General features: G+C 31.7%; 1 long non-coding RNA gene across 2 annotated transcripts; it reads left to right on the plus strand.

Annotated features, from left to right (window-relative positions):
• Positions 1–7,944: 7,944 nt before the first annotated feature.
• LOC124424698 lies at positions 7,945–16,088 on the plus strand. 2 transcript variants are annotated; one of them, XR_006942363.1, is made up of 7 exons: positions 7,945–7,972; positions 11,506–11,865; positions 12,124–12,225; positions 12,803–13,136; positions 14,114–14,485; positions 14,702–15,533; positions 15,805–16,088. It is a non-coding gene; the product is annotated as an uncharacterized LOC124424698 (long non-coding RNA). The 2 variants fall into 2 exon arrangements; XR_006942362.1 differs by lacking the exon at positions 7,945–7,972 and having other exon boundaries at positions 11,300–11,865.
• Positions 16,089–16,624: the final 536 nt, after the last annotated feature.

The following is a 16,624-nucleotide window of genomic DNA, read 5'->3' on the forward strand; positions in this document are numbered from 1 at the left end:
ACAGGTGGTCGTTTTGCTCATTCTGTATAGTAATTTATAATTTAATTGATTTATACCACCACGCGTGGAATCCGCATTCTCGTAGAAAGCTTTTATCTTTCCTAATCACGCTCTTCTATTTCTGATTCCATCACATTCTTCTTCTAATTGTAAATAGAACATTCTTATATATATATATATATATATATATATATATATATATATATATATACGCATATTGCAATGAATCTTATGTTATATAAATACTATGTTTAAAATGAATAAACGCTTTACATAAATCATAAACAAATATAACATGTATTAATGTCAGAAATATATAATATAAAGACACAATAAGTATTGTATCTTGTCATATTAAAATTTTCAAAGATTTTTAATTATGAAATTTATATATCTATACATTCATGAAAATTTTATATATATATTATATGTTTCATACGCAAATAATTTGTTTTGTTAAATAGTTAAATTTTCAAGTTTTTCAACTCGAAGGTATATTTGATTCGTCAGTTTATTTCTTTAAATTTACACGAAAAGAAAATCGAACATTTGGTCGATGCGTCGAGAGAAAAATTATTGCACATTTGAAAGCTTCCTTTTTCGTGCATTAGTTCTAGGACATTTACATGCACGACCTTGTCGCAAATTTCGTGCAAATGCGTTCGGTCATAAATCAGGCATAGTAGCCAGTCAAAGGGTTTAGCGAAACTCTTTTTCGAAGAGTAACAGTTACTAAGAAAACGAATAGTAAAATGACCTCGAAAAATATTTGGAAAACCGAAGATACAGAAACAAGGTGAAGGAAACATGTTTAAATTTATTTGAAAGTTCATTTTCTAGGAGGAACCGAATAGTTTTCGCATTCTTTAGGAAAATTCGAACGCGTTTCTGAAAAGAGCTGAGGGAAATGTAAAATTAAGATATTTTAAATATTACGAATTATTTAAATTAAAATTTAAATTTTCAAAAACATTGATATAAGAATAATTTTAATTAGATTCGAATTAAAATAGTATATTGTTTCATTTGTGACATTTAAAAAAGAAAGTACGTTTTAGTTGGATATATTTCGCGAAGAGAATTTGTTGAAAATGGGAAGAAGATAATCATCGAGAAAAATAGAAAAGTAAACGAAGAAGAATGTACCTAAGTCGGGGATGATTTTATCGTTGCAACGTTACCAAATCGGAGGTACCTTCTTGCAATTCAGAACGAATCATTAAGGAGTGGCTATTATAGAACGGTTGGTCGAATCAAGAAAGTCTTATCTGATCTTTCTGAATCGTGCCAAAGAAAGCAAGAATTACTTCAATCCAACTTAGTTGATGAACTTGCTGAAAGAATGGAAAGTTCGTGTACATCGACCGATGTCAGTCGACACCTGTGAACGTTAAATTTTTCTTTCTTTCTTTCTTCTTATTCGAAAAATAGTTTCTTCAATCTTATTGTAATTGTCTCGTTTCTTAATATCGTCTAATAACTTTCATTATAAAAACGTTTCTTATTCGCAATTAAACGAATTATTTATAAAATATTATTTAATATTTAATGATTAAAGAGAGAGAGAGAGAGAGAGAGAGAGAGGCGGCAAAACAAATATATATACTTCAAAATTTATCTTAATTATAAAGTCATTTTTAAGTTAAAAATTTAATAATTACGAAAGTAACGTAAAATGTAATATATTATAAATAGACGATTGTACACGATCGATAGAAAGGAAGATCTTAAAATTCATAAGAAAAAGGAAGAATCAGCCGTCGGCTATTTGAAGATCACCGTCTAAGAGAGTAAAAGTGAAGGAAGGAAAGGGAGGAAAGAGGGTGTGAGGGAAGAGGAACCAATGGAAATACGAAGCGGAGCTCTGCGGCCGTCACGTTGGAGTGACGAGTACTGGCGTTCACCTTCACCCTCTCCAGGCACTCACTCGAGCGGGCCAGGATCCTTCGAACCCATCCACGAGGTCTCTTACTAGTAGTAGCAGCAGCAGCAGCAGCAGCAGCGATAGCAGCAGTAACAGCAGCAGCGATAGCAGCAGTAGCAGCAGTCCACCCACCCCTAGACTCTTGAGTATGGAACCACGGAGCACCCTCTTTCGCTCTTTACTTCGTTTTACTCTCCCCCACCATCCCCGAACACCCTCTTCTACGGCCGACTAGTAGTCGAGGAATTCGAGTTGCTATAAATCTCCCTTGACGGGCGCGAGAGCAGCACGGTGAGACGAGAAGGGCTGAGACGAGCACCACCACCATCACCATCAGCATTCGAAGAGTGAGAGAGAGAGAGAGAGAGAGAGAGAGAGAAAGGGAAAGAGAAAGCGTAGAACGGTGCGTTTCACCGCACCGTGAATTGTAATAGTTCTGCTCGCCTCAGGCTCTAACGTAGCCACAAGAATAAAAAGAAAGCGACGACGCTGTTCGCGAGGGTGCTGTTCGCTTCTCTATTCGCTTCCTCTTTGTCCTAACCTGTCATTCGTTCTTCCTCGACATAGAACTGAATGCTGTCCGCTAAGCGATCCACTGTTTCCCTTGACTATGTCCATCTTGTTCGAGGATTATATTTTTTATTGTAGAGTATCACTTATCAGAGGGTGTGCTTTTTTTTGGGGAGGAATGACATCGATCGAACGTTTTTACGATTACGTCGTAAACGTAATATATTTACGTTTTTTTTAATAACAATTGACAAACTGTATAAAATCAATGGAAATTATTGTGTTATATTTGTTAAAGAAATTCGATTAGAATTTTTAACTTTTTCGAGAAAATTATTCGATGATGAAGTACTTTTCTCTTTCTCTTTCATTACTTTCTTCTTCTTCTTCTTTCTTCTTTTTTTTTTTTTTAAATAATCGTAACCAAAAATAATCCGTCTCTGGCAAAAGGAAGTTTTGGATATGCCGTAAAACAGAAGTAAAACGAAATAGTTTCTTCGGCGCACAATGCGAATTGTATGGATAAAGGAAAAAGGGAAGGCAGATATCAATCACGCGAGTAGCGAAGGGCTGAGATTTGGCAGCAGCTTCCAAGGCGAAGAGAAGTACGAGAATTCAACCCACCTTCGAGCCGGAACAACTGCGGCCATTGTATCATTTATTTTTCTAAGAAGCTCCAACTATATCGATCCACGTGTTATCGAAGCTTCAACGCTTTCGTCACCTTATCTTTTCTTTTTTTCAGACACATTCATAAATATCATAGTAAATATCATAGTAAATATGATTTTATATAATTCGATTAACAAAATATTAGCGATCAATATAAATCATAAATGTTTATAAAATGATAAATAACTACGTTAAAATGAAATTTATTATATTAAGTTATTTGCTAAAATAGATCTCCCCCTCCCTCTAAAAAAAAAAAATATTTTTATCTATTTCTTAAGAATTATATCATCTTTTTATTTTCTTTTTCGTTTATTTCTATGACGTTTTTACGGTAATAGAATTTAGTAACGGAATTTGAACGGACAGCGAACGCCTTGCGAAGGTTCAGTTGACGTCATCTTCAATGAAGAAAGAAATATGCTTCTACCTTGTCCGATGTCAGTTACATATCCTACGATACTGACCCCATGGGAGCTCGTGGGTTAGATAAAACTCGAGACAATGGGAATAATGGGCGCGAAAACGAATATAACGCGACTTGATCGCGACTGACGGCTGTTTTTTTGTCCTACGAAAGATTGCAAAATTGATGTGGTCATTATGAAGTAATAGGATTCCATAGGATTTGTTGCTAATGGGTTAGATTAATTTACAAAATATATAAAATAATTTTACACTTAAAAATTCAAAGTTGATATAATAAATAATAAAAAAAAAATATATATATATATATATGTACATAGCATAAATAATTTTATTAAGAAAGAGTTTAAAAATGTTAATATAACACCATAACACCATTAGAAATTTTATTCAACAAATTATTAAATAGCTATCCTTCTAAGATTTCTTTTTAAAAGTCTGCCATCTATGATCATGCAACTGCAACAATATAATCCGAATTGATCGATCGGTAATAAAATTGTAGAAATTTATATATTCTGCTTTATCGACCGTAAAAATTAGCGATATTAACTTATAATATTGTGGGTATGATGGCGCACGTGTTGCATCGCAGCCATCATGAATCAAATTGTGTCAAGAAAAAGTGGGGGTTGTTCGTGACGAGAGGAGGACCTTTCTTGGTAAGCCTACCAAAAGGTGGAGCTCGACACGCGTCAGTAACGACCACCTGCAGGTTATAACAGTGGCGTAGGAATTAATTATGTATTATAAATATTTCAAGAATATTCCAAGTAATATAATCAAAAAGGAGCGTTGAAGTAACTTTAATATTTATCCAGATAGGTTTCTTTTCTATTCCGACAAGTGAACATCGAAGATCTCTCTTTCTGAATTTCAAATTGAGAATTTTATAATAATTTAAACAATATATAATGTATACGCAATAGAGTAAACTAATATTAAAATAATATATTATAATTATTTAAATATTATTAATAATTCGCATGAATATTACACAGCTCGGAATGCGCGTTAAATAAAAAATAATTTTTGTTTTATATTTCAAAATAATTAAATTTTCAATTCGGAGTCGTCGCTTTTATTTAATATCAATAAAAACAAATCTTTAATCGATTCTGACGATTACTGGATTAATTTTCTTCTGTATTCCAACGGGATTTAAGATCTAAGATCTTTCAGGATGTTTTTCCTGCAATTACAAACAATGATTGAAAGTAAGAATATTTCTATATGACACATTTCTTGAATAATTTATACAATTTCTTATTATAACAATGATATTAATTATTTTGTTTGTAATATTTATCTGTTTCAAAACTTTATTTCAATCGCGCGTATAGCAATGAAATAATCTAGTATTTGTATCGCTAAAATAAAAATATCGAGAAGTAGAAGCAATATTTGTTCATTCGCGTTTAGCGATTTAAACAAGTGTCTTTTTTTTCATCGACTGCGTGCAATGCAGTCGTTAGAGTCAGTGTTTGTTCGCAAATTATTCTGTTCTTTTTAACAATTGCACAGAATGTATTTGTAAAAGACAGTAGAGTCTTACGAAGTAAATTCAGTAACAGTCCATCAATAATTAACTACCGTGAATTAGAGTCAGTGCATCATTGAAAAAGATCTCAATTAATTTCTATATTGATCTATCTCATTTTTAATCACTTATAAATCATCCACCCTCAATTTCGATCTAAATCGAGTCTTTTGGAGCCGTCGAAGAACTTCTTAAATAATAATTGAATTTTTAAGTCCCTCTGTTCACTCAATCATGTCGAGGACATGAAAGATCCAAATTCTCACGAGTGATTGGTTGTAATTGATTAGTAGAAGAGCATTCAGTGACCAAATCAGTTAGTAAATTTCTTTAGAAGATGCGTAAATGATTTTTCATTTTCTTGATTTATTTATTATATCAAATTAAGATCATCTTGTTTAAACATATATCCATAAGCGAGGACTAATTATTTCAGATAGCATTGGGAGCCAGAATTCTCGATTAGCTCATTTCACTCTGGGAATACGGATTTTAGAATAGAGCCATCGTTATTTTAACATTCACGTGAATATCCCAGGCACGATTAAAAGTTCTATCATGGACTTTGTTTTATTATTCGTAATTTTCGATTGGAAAATTGGAAATGTAGATTAGAATCATCGTCAGTCCATAAGTCATCAAATGCAACAACCTTCACGCGAAGAGAAATCTGTATATCATATTTTATGTGTTATATATTCCATCGCAAATAATATCAAGCTAATGAGTGTTTAAATAAGTGTTTATAGTATATATAAATTTAATTAAAAACTAGAGATATAAAAACTTTGCAATTAACAAATACTTCAAAGAAATATAATTTGCATAAATTTATTACTTTCTTCTATGGAATTTACAAGCATAGAAATATTTCTATACACATGAGCTCAATTGTTAGACCGATACGATAGACCTATAGTGAGCACAGTGTTTTCTAAAGTGTAGTGTCTGTAGTTCATATTTCATCCGTACTTATCCCTTAAGTCATAGACATTTTTACAAAAAGTGATGAACAGCATTAAAGATAAAAGCTTAAAAGACATTTTTTAACAGTGGAAACGAAGCGATTGCATTGCCATGTATTGTCAAATTACATAAGGTTATTGTACGATAGAATCTGCCTTATCGACTGATACAAAATTGTTTTATCTGTTGATTTCATTTACCGGCAGTCGGTAACCACCTACAAATAGCTTTTAGTTTCAATTTTTCTACTTTAATGCTTGTACCTACATCTGGTATATTATCGACACACAATACCAAACTATAAGGATACTATCTAATATTTTATATTATACATAAAATTTAATTTCTCATAATGAAAAAATAAATCAATATAGATATTGCAATTATAGAAAGATAAAAGTAATAAAAAAAAAAAAAAATTTTAAATAAATACACGTTGCAAAATATCTAATATTTTTTATTTCTTTGTAATTAAGAAAAAAAAGTAATGAGAATTAATTACGACATGTGTTAAACATCAAACAATGATTGATCTTATGAACAATAACGAGTTAACAGAAGGAACATTCAATGATAAATATTCGAGTTCTTAAAAGCATACACTACAGATATCAGATAATATATATATATATATATATATATATATATATATATATATATATATATATATACATATATATATATATATAGTGAAGAGAACGCTGCGGATAAAGTCAGTTCACGTTTCGTCCTAGAAGGGATCAGGTCAACAGAAAGCTAGTAGGGTTTACTTTCAAAGCTATAAGTTCCCTCCTTTCATCCCCACTATCAGTAACGTGCAGCATCCCTCGAAGCCACTCGGGTGCTTTCATCCCCAACGATGGCGACGCCCAGCGCCGTTTTCCGTGCGCAATTTACATCTTCTTTCGACGCAGACTCAACGACTCGTTACAGTTGACGCTTTCAGTGTTCCTACGTTACGTCAATAAAACTCCACGAGGAAATTCAGCAGTCACACAAAAAAGTCATATGAAATTCTACGTCCATTCGAATCTGATTTCAAAGATGACGAGAGAAAGGCACAGTTCGATGGGAAGAATTCCGAAAGATCAAAGATATGGCGTTTAATGTTCAACTCGATACTCATCTAAATTTCCGAGATACAGGAATATAAAAGGTAAGAATTTTATATATATTCTGTTCATTTTCATTAGATTATATCAATGTTTCTTTTTCTTTAACTATAATCATTGACACATTTCGTTTCACCGTTGTCTTATCAATATAACTTAATCTATAATAATTATCATAATTTCGTACTAAAATTTGCATTATTTTAATGAGATAAAAAATTCCGAGTTATATCTCAAAATAAAAATCAAACATCCTATTTATAATATTCAATGGCAAAGTTATTCATACGATTAATATGATTCGATACGTTACAGAAAAGAAAATTGATTCGTAAGAATAAGATTAGGATGGAGATTGAAAATTTCGACGACATATTTTCTCGCGACTTTTTATCATGAAAATTCGATGATATGTATTGATACACGTGTATGTATGTGTGTGTGTGTGTGTGTGTGTGTGCTCGCGCGCGCGCGCGCGCACGCGACATTCTCGCTCCAGTCAACCAAGAAATATAACTGCGTTCTTGTTCATGTACGCATACACACGCATTCTTAAAAGAACCCAAGTAGAAAGAAACCAAGAGTAGATAGGGTCACACAGAGCATGGTGGATCGTTAAAGCCGGCTCAGCGCGCGTTTTCTCATTTGTAGTTGGAATATAAGAAAGCATATCGGCGGCCACGTTGCCGATGGTGGCTCCATTATCGGTGAATTTTGGTACTCGTACGAATACTCGAGTAATCTGGCGGGTACTCCGACGCCGATCGATTTGCACAGTGTTCTTCTACCTCGCTCGCGACTAGGTGCCATTTCGTAACGCCCGTAAATATACTCCGAATTTCTATTTCGACGATTGTCAATTTTATCACGATTTCGTCGTCATACCTTTTTATTTTTTTTTCCTCTTTCCCCATTTTCTCTGTTTTCTTTCTTCTATGTTTTTTTTTTTTGTTTTTTTTTTTTTTTTTTTTTTTTTTTTTTTTTCTTTTTGTTTTTCCCCTAATAGAAAAACAATTTAATCCTGATCCAACTAAACAAATTTCAAAGCGTTCCTTTTCTTCCTTGATTGTATTTATTTTTTTTTTTCAAGATTTTTATCCTCGTGCGTGATCTTCCATGTTTATATCATGCTTTCCTTGAACGTCATGACGACGTCGTTTTTTTTTCGTTAGTGTTTTCAAAGTGTATGCCTTTTTTCTTTCCTTACTTTTTTTTTTTTTTTTTTTCTATTTGGTAACTTATTATAAGAAGGAAATGGAATTAACCGGTAAGAGATTTAAATTCAAAATGACGTTCTTTGAACTTCTTTTCTAAGAAATGATATGCAATAAGAAATATTAGTTTTTATCGAGATATTTAATTAGGATAATATAGTCATTGAGATAATTTGTATGTATGCATAGAATACGTTAATAAAAATTGAAATAAGAATAATTAACTTTATTTTTAGGCAAACTAAGTCAGTTTATGTCACAATCTAAATGTATTCCTATGTCTAGATAAAAAAAAGATGATAAAGCATTCCATTGAATTAAATTATCTTCATTTCTTAACATTTTCTATTCTATTTCGTAATCTAATAGTCGTAATGATCAATTAAATGTTACTTCAATTTTTTTTATCCTTCTAATTTTGTCTTATCAAAATTATAATAGTACACAAGTTAAAATTCCGTTTTAGATAAATTGTGTTATGCTAAATTACTATACTTATCTTTATCGTTATTATTCTTATTATTTTTTATTCAATGATAATATATAATCACTTTATTCGTTTAATCAAATGATCTTAGTTATCGTTTTGAACTGTCTTTCTTGAGAATTCTTAATCAGAAGTTCGGTAATGATTTTCAGAAAGACGATGTTCTTAGTCGTAGCCGTTTACAGGAGGGAAACCGGCTACGACTTTAATCAAGGACTTACTCAGCCCACGTTCCACATCTAACTTTCCGATCCCTAAATTCGCTGTTTAAACGACCGAAAAAAGTCGTAGCTCTTTCTTAAAAAAAAAAAAAACTAGTCATAAAATTTCATTGTGATGTGACGTCAAACGATAATTATTATTCTAAATCGATTTCTCTAAAGATTCAATTTTCGATAAAAATTTGTCCAATCTAATCTAATTATTTTATACATAATATACGAAACATATATTATTATTTTCGTAATCCTAAAATCATTTGTTCTGATTTTTTCGCGAAGATTAAAAATAAAAAACTTTGATAAAAATATTCTAATCAACAAACGCAAATAATATTTCTTTTATTATTAATTTATATTACTACGTTTCCATATTAACAAATTATTCGACATATTATTGCCTTTTAAAACTATTATTACTTATATTTAATCTTTAACATGATTCTAATTATATATATATATAAAAAAAAAAAAAATGACAGAAAGGAGAATGATAGAATTCAATGATAGAAGATAGAAAAGCTAAATCGTGAGTTCTTATAGTCCTTTTATTTTTCAAGCGAGTTATTAGTTAATACGCACTGACAGGAGCCATATTATGAATCGATAGGTGAATGGACAAGATGTAGCATGACGCGACAAAGCATTGGATGATCGATGTTGTGCCCGTGTTGCCTGATAGTTAAGAAGTAAAGCTACCGTAGTTCCTGTAAGAATTAACAACCCGATCGTCATTTACACGCTCGAACGTTTTACATATTTTTATTGAAGTTCGAATTAGTTCGTTTTATTAGATTAACAAAAAAATAATCAGATATTTATCATTCAATTAAATTGATCGTTTATACTTTCATGTATACAATTATCTAAAATAGGTTCATTAATTCCAACATTATATAATAGTATGTTAAATATAAGGAAAAATTTATATTCGTATTTTCTTCGAATACTTTTGTTATATCTAAAACTAATGAGTCACCTTATGTATGAATTTCATAATTCAAAGGTTTCATTTTGTGAATAAATCACAACAGTTGGGAATATCGATAAATATTTAACAAGCATTGCCGTTTATTTCTGATTTTATAAAATGATACATTTTATCGTTTTTCATTTAACAAAATAGACTAAGATAAATATTCATTAAAATTATAGAACTGTTGCGGAGAATTACGAGAACGAATAAATTTCATAAAGAATCGCACGAACCCGGAATGCCATTACATGAATATCATTCTTTCATTTGAAACGAAATAACGGGCGTTTTCCGTCGCGAAATTTATCTCTTTTCTCCTCTATTCACGCAGAACTCGCGATGTAATTTCGCGAGGTTGTATAGCGTCGAATTAATACACCAACTATCATAAACTAACGCGTTTCCGCGAGATGTGACGTCATTTGATGCCTCACGTAAATGGGAGGAGAGTCGGTGATGAGCCCTTGTTAATCTCTTATGCTCCGCTTAGTTGATACAGACCGATTCCCACAATCGTTTTAACTCCCTTTTCAAATATGCTTGTGAATATCCACAGATTTTATTATCGACTTTGAAAGAAATTAATTCAACAAAAGAACAATAACTTATTGGAACGATAACAAATTAATTTATAGCGTTCTATTAAATGTAAATTACAAATATTATACAAGAAACGATAACAGTACAATTATCGCACTGTAGTAGAATCTATTAATTAACATTTTACATATAATGTAAATATATAAAATGCGACGATTAATACATTACATATAATTACTCTTCGAACAATGACAATGAATTAATTAATTTCATTCATTGTTACATAAGTTTAGTAAGTTTAATATGAATGACAAAGTCGAAATTGATTTAAACAAAAATAAAACGCGTAAATTGATGTTGGGTTAGAGTCAGCAAAAAAAAAAGAAAAAAAAAAAGAAAAGAAATCATTCCCCCCATCGCCATTTTATAATGGTTATAAATCACGAAAACTGACCTGATACTATACCTCCAACTTTCTTTTCTTTTCTTATTTTTTTTTCTTTTTTGTTTCCATTCTTTTTCGGGGATTCGGTCAGGTAAGCCCGTAGAAGTCCCAGGTAATGGCGTTCGTTCCTTCGTTCGAGACCTTGGTTTTACTGATCGACCTGTGTGATATTTTCAAATTCTTTCGATCTATTGCGAGGAAATTTCCTCTTTCTTTCAAATTTTCTCTTTTCTTTCCTACTAGTAAAATTAATTAATATTACATAAAGATAAGTCACGTTTAATAGGAAAAATAAAAATCATTGTTTATTTCGCATAATCTTTTCCTATTTATTCATTGGGTTTAATTAAATAATTATAATTGATTAAAACAGAATTGATATGATATATACATATATATATATGTATGTGTGTGTGTGTGTATGTGTGAACGAGTTACGCGTGGATGCTTAGCTCTCGTTTGGATTTCATTTTAGAAGCGAATAAAATGGTCCCCCGATTTGTGAAGGAGAGTAAGAGAGACACACACACTCAAAGAGAGAGAGAGAGAGAGAGAGAGAGAGAGAGAGAGAGAGAGAGAGAAGAGAAGAGATAGGGAGAAGAAAATGGACAGAGAAGCAAAGGAACGAAAAGCAATGTACGAACGAGAGACGGACGGATACACGATGAAAAGAGAGGGACGAAGAAAGATACCGGCTGGCAAGCAGATGGTAGCCTCGTTTATTGGTTTACTCGTCGGCTCGCTGCCCCTCCGGCCATGAAACGAGACTTTAGAACGAGTGTCGTTTCTCTTTGTAGCAGAGAGAGTGACCCGGCGACCTTCGACGGAAATCGATGTAAATTATATTTTTAGATAAAATTTTTATTTTTCTTTAAACGAGCACGCGAAGGGATCTAAAATTTGTCAATTTTGTCACGATTATATTAACAATCTTTTTAATATTCAATAAATTATTTATTATGCTGTATTATTTCGAACACCGGATGTATATATATACATTTATCTCTTTTATTCTTGAAAGTCATTTGATAATTATTTATAATAGAAATTGTTCATGTAAAATTAATGTAAGAACTTTTTCTTTACGAAACAGGAACGACGAGAATGGATTCAGTGACTCGATCGAAGCAGGATACCATCGATGTAGAACGCATCTTTTTACCTTCCATACATTCATCGAACGTTCATTCAAGAAGTACGTAAGTCATGTTGCGGGATGCATTTTATCCGTTATACGTACAGTACAGAAAGTCGACGATCTCACGTTCTTGCTTCGTAATGCACGAGATAGTTTAATATTCTTCGTAGAAATGATTATTATTTGATATTCTTGATTCTACAATATATTCTACAGATAAAGAAAAGCTAACTACTTCTTCATAATTCGATCACTTCATTTTAATGTTATTTTTCTCCTAATATATCTATTTTTCTAATGATTATTAATTTCATAAAAAGAAAAAGGAACAAAAAGAAAAAAAGGAATTGTCTTCTCTTAAGATTTATAAGATGATAAGAAATTTTCTAAGAAGGAGGAGCGTTTGAATTATATAACAACTAATAAGCAGTATAATTAATAAGTAGTAGTCGATATATTCTCAGAGATAATTAATACTATACATTCTTGAATATAATCTATCTCCTGGGTGTAATTCCTGCTCGCTTTTCCAAACTCTCTGTATAAGCTCTGGCTTCCAGTTTCATGCTCGAGTAGTAGAAAAGTTTGAACGTGAGCCGTGAAACGATCCTAATACGCAAAATTATGTGCTCAGGGGGACGAAGAGAAGACGAGGAGAACGATAGTGGTGGATATAGTAGCTGACATTAAGAGAGTATCTTTGTGTGTGTATGTGTATAAAAGAGAGTGGGAGAGAGACAGAGAGAGAGAGAGAGAGAGAAGTATACGCACAGATATACAGACGCAGCCATCAAATAATGGCGTCGTGGGGGCGGATAGCCGTTGCCGGGTCGATAGGAGGAAGGCCCTTGACCTGCAAAACTCCGACTGCCGTCCCACCGTCGGCGTCGCTTTAACGAGGACCCTCGCTCATTGGTTCCTGTAGACTTCTCCCTAGGGAAGAAATTGTGATTCACCTGCTTTATTAAGTTAGTATAACCAACTATATTATTTTTCAATCGATACGAGGGTTAATATAAAGTTTATTTAAAAGTACTTCCCAATTATTAGGGAACAACATTCATTGATAATGATCATAATTGTTTTGAAAAAACATCGAGAAATTGATTGGATTTTAAGATGAAATTCGTTAAAATCCCGAAGTGAACTCAATCAGATGTCGGTAGTATCGACGAATCACGTAGTAACGCGGGAATTTCAAAGTTAATATTTTAATTTATCGATAAGAACTAATTGTTTTTATGTGTTTGCGTTTTAACGATATTGTACAAACGATAAAGGGATAAGAAGTTTTTCAGTAAACCAAGTATGATCAGTTTGACTATACTTCGACTGTTTGTTTTGACGAGTTTGTGTGTTTAGGAATGTAATATTGACCGTTTTACTGTTTAGACGAAGACTTAGTCCAGACCTGAAGGACCTTAATTTGCTTTAATCCCAATAAATACTCGAGGGTGTTTTAAAAAGGATTAACTTGGGTTAGAAGGTAGATTGCTATTATAAGATGGATAATCTGTTGAAGTTGACAATTGTGCTTAAAGTAAATGCGACAAAATATAATATTGTGACAAGAGAACTGTGTCAATATACTTGAAAATAATACTCCATTGTATATTCTCTTGTTCGAGGATTATATCAACCAATTAAGTTACTCTTCCGATTAGACATTTCAATGACTTGCACATAGTGATTATTATTATTGTTATTATTATTATTATTATTATTATTATTATTATTATTATTATTATTATTATTATTATTATTTATGATTAATAATCGATTTCCCAGAGAGATTTTTCATACGTATGTATATATCAATAGGATGATTTTTTCTTTGACTTTTTTTTTTCCTGAATGATCGTATTGACAAGAAGTTTTATTTACGATATTGATATATATGTACATATCTGTTGCTGTATGATACTGACTTCAGTATTAATTTCAGGTGAACGAACGGAAGACAAGATATGACCAAGTGACCTGGAAGTGCAAGGTGCGTTACGGCACGGTATATAAAACGAGCCGTTCAAGAAAGAGAAAAGGAAAGAACATGATGGAGAAGCCGACCTTGCTACGATCAGCTGTGTCATCCTTGGGCCGTTAACGCTCAGGTGGTTTCGATCTCAGGGCCGAGCATCAATCATCATTGGTAGTGCAAGGCGTGATGTGATTATTGTCACTAAGATACTCCGCTACGATATAACAATCACGAAAGTGTGCCAAGTGACATAACAGGGTTTATCTTTAACGGTGAATCTTAAGCATCAAATAAAACAGGCCTAATATTGTAGCCTCCCATTATGTTCTATTCATTGAGGTAGGTCGGCTATAATCGGTGAATTTCTTTCGCTCATAAATAGTTTATTTTCTAAAAAGAACATAATTGTTATCTATGGAATTTAGGTCTTTCTTTATTAAACTTGAACTACTTTTAAGACGTTCTACTATTTGATCGTCGATCGTTTCTTTATGAATCTTATATAAGAAGGAAATATATGTTACAATTACGATATTAATCATTTTTATTTTTCAGATCCAGATTATGGTCTTCCTTACGAAAGAAATATGTTTGAAAGGGATTTAAATACAAAAGAGAAAAAAAAAGGAATGAATAAATGCGTTTATTAAGTCGATGGAAAAAAAAAAATTTATCGAAAGTATACAATTTTTATCTAATCCGCTTACACAAGGGGATAATATTGATACAAAATCTCATAGAATTTTGATATGTATCAATGTAGTTAATGAAAATGACACGAATCGAATAACACGAATAAATTAAAGGACATAACGAAAGCAAAGTAGATTCGAAATTATTGTAAAAAAATGATAACACTATATCTTACAATTGCAAAAACGAAATGCATATTTTTTTACGAAGATATTGATTCACTTATTGTCATTTTCTTACTAATTAGTATTTCGTTTCTTATCAATGACATTTAAATATCATTTAAAAGAATTAAGAATAAGAGGTAAATATGCATAAGCGTAAAATGACCGATTAAAGCGGTCATTGTAAGACAATTAAGTTATCGCAATATAATACAATACATTTCCATTCTATATTAACAACAAAGATATTCTCGAAGATTTTAGAATCTGATTTCAGGAGCGAGTTTAATAACAGCGAACTCCCTCCCTGCATCATGGCAGGATGACTCGACGAAGTCAGAGTCTGTTTTCGAATGACTTGGCACTACGAAGAGAAGATCTGGGCTAGTGAGATCGCCAATTTCAGTTGCTGCCAATAACATCTTTGGCCGAGAATCGATATCGAGATAGATAGTATGTGTAATGCCACTGTGATCGATGCAATAAGAAATAATTACCTCAGCAGAAATATTACAATTTTCTTTATAATCGTAAGTTTTTATTAGGATATCGTAGTTAACAAAACTAACATTTCAATCGTACGATATTAATTTTATCATAAAAGTCGAGATATCTTAAAGAAAATTCTTGAGATTAATTTATAAACATTTGGTGGTGAGGGTGAACAATAAAGAGACGGAAGGAGGGGTATCGTCGTGAGTCACAATTCGAAGATAATCTCGAAATATATTTTACATTTTTTTACGCTACGCAAACGTTACGAGCCAATTTTTATATTGTATTAATTTAATGCATTTTTAGGTTAATGGACGATGATTCCTGATCGAACACTGGGCCAACACAGAAGTCAAAAACCGGCACGTAGACGTATACGCATAATATTATACATATATGTCATAAATTATAAATTGGAAATAACCTGCGAAGCGAAAAGACGATGATAGAAATATTTATTCTGTTTTTGTTAAATGTAACAAACGATTTGTGCCGTTTATAACAAAGGCCCAGTTAATGCTCTACATCTACCCTGTAGATCCGAATTTGTTTGATAAGAGGCGACAAATTCGGTTCTAGAGAGGTTTGTGTGGTGCATACAGTGCTACAGTGGTCTCTATTCAACGAAATTTAAAAAAAAAACTTCCTTTTCTTTTTGTTGTTGTTTTATATATATATATATATATATATATATATATATATATATATATTATATGTATATATATGTACATATTAATTTTCTTGACTAATGATTCGATGTTATTCGGTTTTAATCAACAATGACATTATTATGATAAAATATTGCGACTTAACTATTCCAAAAAAAAAAAATTGTATTTATGAATTTAACGAGCGTACATCATTTTCAATGTTAATATACTAAAGCTACGATTTATATACGTCGATTACATATATGGAAGGTTTATTAGGAGAGCCTATAAAGACAAAGATAATCGCAACGATATTATCTACAAAGAGCTATTCTCATTTACCGACTAGCTAATACGAAGTTGCATTTATTAACTTGTACTAAGATAAGATCGATTAAAAACTTAGATATGCGTGGTGTACTAACATGAGTTAGGAAATAATTAGAAAAAGATGTATAATGAGAGAAAACAAAAAA

The sequence above is a fragment of the Vespa crabro genome, chromosome 6 (genome assembly GCF_910589235.1).
Source record: "Vespa crabro chromosome 6, iyVesCrab1.2, whole genome shotgun sequence".
NCBI lineage: Eukaryota > Metazoa > Arthropoda > Insecta > Hymenoptera > Vespidae > Vespa > Vespa crabro.